The 4,405-nt window shown below is 54.7% G+C and overlaps 2 non-coding genes across 2 annotated transcripts; both read right to left on the bottom strand.

Moving 5' to 3' along the window:
* Positions 1-792: 792 nt before the first annotated feature.
* On the bottom strand, positions 793-984 carry LOC148805571 (U2 spliceosomal RNA). The gene has a single exon (XR_016090215.1). It is a non-coding gene; the product is annotated as a U2 spliceosomal RNA (small nuclear RNA).
* Positions 985-3,516: 2,532 nt separating this feature from the next.
* LOC148805570 (U2 spliceosomal RNA) lies at positions 3,517-3,711 on the bottom strand. The gene has a single exon (XR_016090228.1). It is a non-coding gene; the product is annotated as a U2 spliceosomal RNA (small nuclear RNA).
* Between the last annotated feature and the right edge of the window lie 694 nt (positions 3,712-4,405).

Here is a 4,405-nt window from a genome sequence, read left to right as displayed (position 1 = left end):
CCCGACGCCGGCCTTGGGCGGGCGCGCGGGCGTCCGGCTGGCGCGCAGCGGCGCAGGCCGACGCCTCTGGAGCCCGGTCCGCACGCGGCTGCCGGCCGCCCGGACTCCGCTCTCCCCCTCTCTTGCCTGCCTGCTTGCTCGCCTGCCTGCCCGCCAGTCCCGGGCGGGGGCCCTGCTCTTTGATCTCCTGTCAACGGCCCGACAACGACCGCAGCCGCGGGGGGCGCCAGCCGGCCGGCCTCCTTAGCTTAGGCCCCTCCCACCAGCAGCAGCCGTGCCGAGTGAGCTGCAAGCGAAAGCGGACCGTCGGCACCTGCGGGCAGAGGCAAGGGGCAGCGCTCTCTCGGGAGGGACGGGGACACACACACACCTGCCTGCCTGCCGAAAAAAAGAAAGAAAAGGTGTATATACTAAGTTTTTTGGAGGGAAAACGGCCGGCTGTCGAAAGGGGCCCGCCTGCAAGGACGGGGGCACACACACACACACACACACACACACACACACACACACACACACACACACACACACACAAGCCACGCCTGCCTCCCTGGAAAAAGGAGGAAAAAACTAAGTTTTTTGGAGGGAAAACGCACGGGAGCCGAAAAGGGGGCCGGCCTGCTTGCCGAGAGAGTCGAGGCGCGGGAAAGTGCACGGAGGGAGCACGGGAACGGGGAGGGGGAGAGAGAGAGACACAGAGACGCACAGATGGACGAGAGACGAGACCGGAGAGGAAGGAGCTCCGGTCCACCTCGCTTGCTTGCTAGCTACGTCTGTCTTTTCACCGCTGAGAGAAGGTAGTGCACCGTTCCCGGAGGCGCTGCAATACCGGGCCGATGCGTGGAGAGGACGGAGCAAGCTCCTGATCCAGCTCCCTGTTCCAAAAATCCGTTTAATATGTGGTCCCCCGATGGGGGACGTATCAGATATTAAACTGATAAGAACAGATTTTTTTTTTTTTTTTTTATTGCAAAATACAAAGGTCGTAAATCAAAACTCATTATAACCAAAAAAACCCCAAATATCATACCCAAATCTCAAATCCATTATCACATTCACATAAATTTCAACCAAAGTTACAAGTACCACGTACTGAATTCTAATAAACATAAAACAATACATACCCAACCCAGAATAACATACCCGTACAACAAGTCATGGTAACATAACATACTGAAAACTTGTCACAAACCAAACATTGTCTTTTTGCAAACAAAACATTACTATTCAAACTTAAAACCCAAAATCCCAACCCTATACCTCTTACACGTTTTAACCTGCCAAAAACCTTCATCCCCACAACCCACACAATCTCATTTCCATAATCCCACCCTTTATGCAAATCACCTCTTCCTCACTCTTATTCCTTTACGCTATCCTTCTCCACTCGCTTCTCTTTCTTCCAATCTGCCCACCACACCTTTCCCATTCTCTACAACTTTCTTCCTCCGCTTCTTTACTACCACAACATCCCCACTCAACTTCGCCGTTGCGTCTATCTTTACCGTCTCAGCATACTGACCACTCTCACTCGCATTATTTTTCCTTTGCTCCCCATTCTCCCTTATTTCCGTACACACTTCCTTAGCCCAACGCTCTCTAACAACACTCGCACTCCGAAAGCTTTCCACACCTTTTACCTCTCTCTCACTCATTACAACTCCACCCTCCACACTACTCCCACTATCCTGTCCTACTTCACTCCCTTCCTCACTCAACGAGGCATTACACTCTGTCTTCTGGTCCATAAACTCGGAACTTCCCTTTCTCTCCCCACAAGCTCTATAACTATGCCCATATTCCCCACAGAAAAAACATCGCACACAATCCTTTTCCATGTGAGTCTGCAATCCACATTGAGCACAAACCTTACATTCACACTCTCTCGCATAATGTCCAATACCCCAACACCTTCTACATGTTGTGGGCTGACCTGGATAAACCAGGGACCCCATTTCCGACCCTATTCTGAAATACCCGGGCGGATGCGACAACCCATCCGCAAAACGCATATCCCGGAACAGGCTTATCCAATAAGTCCGCTTTCCAGTCCAAACCCCTTCCCAATCCAGTTCTTTCTTCCCCGGTCCATGTAAAATCCCGTACTTCTGCAAAAAACCAGCAATGTCTTCCTCCGACACAAAAGGGTCCGGCACAAAGACTGTCAAACGCTGCACATTGTCCGCAAACCAAGGTTCAAATCTGAAGAGGCTCAAAGGAGCCTCTCCTTTCCGTGCTTGCATCTTCTCCCATACATCACGTACCAAAGTCTCGGAAACCAATGTCACGTCAAAAATACCCTTATCACAAAAATCCTGCAAACAAAAAACCTCAGACATTTTTAAACCCAAACACTGCTTCAAAATCAAATCCTTAAACTCATCTCTTTTCCAGATTCCCAGTTCTCCTCGTCGTTGGAGTAAGAAACGGATAGAGTTCTTCCTCCGCTCCTTCCTCAGTCCAAAACGCCCAGCCATTGCTCCAGCCAACTCCAGCCAACGCTCTCAACACTCCGTCCAGGTAAACCGCCGTCGTCGTCGCCGTCTCGTTCTTTCTCCGCACACCGATTCTCCTCGTCAGCACTGCATCAGATCCTCAGCTCCACGCTCCACGATCCTGCTTCAATCCATCCAATCCATCCGGCCTCTCCTCGCCTTCCCGACCCCCTGGACTAAGACCTCGGAATTGCGGGCTTGCCGGCTTAAACCTTGATCTTAGCCAAAAGGCCGAGAAGCGATGCCCGACGCCGGCCTTGGGCGGGCGCGCGGGCGTCCGGCTGGCGCGCAGCGGCGCAGGCCGACGCCTCTGGAGCCCGGTCCGCACGCGGCTGCCGGCCGCCCGGACTCCGCTCTCCCCCTCTCTTGCCTGCCTGCTTGCTCGCCTGCCTGCCCGCCAGTCCCGGGCGGGGGCCCTGCTCTTTGATCTCCTGTCAACGGCCCGACAACGACCGCAGCCGCGGGGGGCGCCAGCCGGCCGGCCTCCTTAGCTTAGGCCCCTCCCACCAGCAGCAGCCGTGCCGAGTGAGCTGCAAGCGAAAGCGGACCGTCGGCACCTGCGGGCAGAGGCAAGGGGCAGCGCTCTCTCGGGAGGGACGGGGACACACACACACCTGCCTGCCTGCCGAAAAAAAGAAAGAAAAGGTGTATATACTAAGTTTTTTGGAGGGAAAACGGCCGGCTGTCGAAAGGGGCCCGCCTGCAAGGACGGGGACACACACACACACACACACACACACACACACACACACACACACACACAAGCCACGCCTGCCTCCCTGGAAAAAGGAGGAAAAAACTAAGTTTTTTGGAGGGAAAACGCACGGGAGCCGAAAAGGGGGCCGGCCTGCTTGCCGAGAGAGTCGAGGCGCGGGAAAGTGCACGGAGGGAGCACGGGAACGGGGAGGGGGAGAGAGAGAGACACAGAGACGCACAGATGGACGAGAGACGAGACCGGAGAGGAAGGAGCTCCGGTCCACCTCGCTTGCTTGCTAGCTACGTCTGTCTTTTCACCGCTGAGAGAAGGTAGTGCACCGTTCCCGGAGGCGCTGCAATACCGGGCCGATGCGTGGAGAGGACGGAGCAAGCTCCTGATCCAGCTCCCTGTTCCAAAAATCCGTTTAATATGTGGTCCCCCGATGGGGGACGTATCAGATATTAAACTGATAAGAACAGATTTTTTTTTTTTATGTTTTTATTAGAAAACAGTACAAAAGTGCTTAAATCTTTAAACTACCCACCACCTTAACACCACGTGATCAAGTCCTTCCAGCGCTCCTTAGCCGCTGCGAATCCCCAGCGCTTGACGTCCCATCGGATTCTCCGCACCACATCCCTTTTCACCTTCTGGAGGATGCCTGGGACTGTTCCTTCAATGTTATGCCTAATCAGCTCCGTCCGTGCGTCCCAAATGCTGAGCTTGATTAAGCTGACTAGCAGCCACAGAAGAAAGCGTGTGTTCCATCTTCGAGAACCGGGCACACCTTTCATCACCAGGCTGAGTGACAAGGGGAACTCCAGACCCACCTGCACGAAGAGGCGCCGGCTGGACCTCCACACCTGCTGCGCAAACCCGCACTCCCAGAAGACATGGTTCACTGTTTCTTCCTCCGTGCAGCCTTGTCTCGGGCACTGGCTCTGTCTGGACAGGCCATGCGAATGCATAACTGCCCTGACCGCCAGTCGACCCCATACACCGAGCCAGTTCATGTCTTTCAGTTTATTATCTAGGCCCTTAGGTTGGGCCTGCTGCCAGATGTTCCGGGGCACACCCAGGATCGCTGGCCTGTCTTCTGCCACGATGGTCCTGTACATTCCTCTATGGCTCAGCGTTGCTGTTCCGTCCCGAACCTCTGGGTGTGCCCGCAGCCACTGCACTGCGTGGCGGTAGTGCAGTGGGAGTCGCTCGGCCT

Source organism: Atractosteus spatula, unplaced genomic scaffold (assembly GCF_055471065.1).
Source record: "Atractosteus spatula isolate fAtrSpa1 unplaced genomic scaffold, fAtrSpa1.hap1 Scaffold_7, whole genome shotgun sequence".
Classification (NCBI taxonomy): Eukaryota; Metazoa; Chordata; class Actinopteri; order Semionotiformes; family Lepisosteidae; genus Atractosteus; species Atractosteus spatula.
This window is presented reverse-complemented; position numbering and strand designations above follow the sequence as displayed.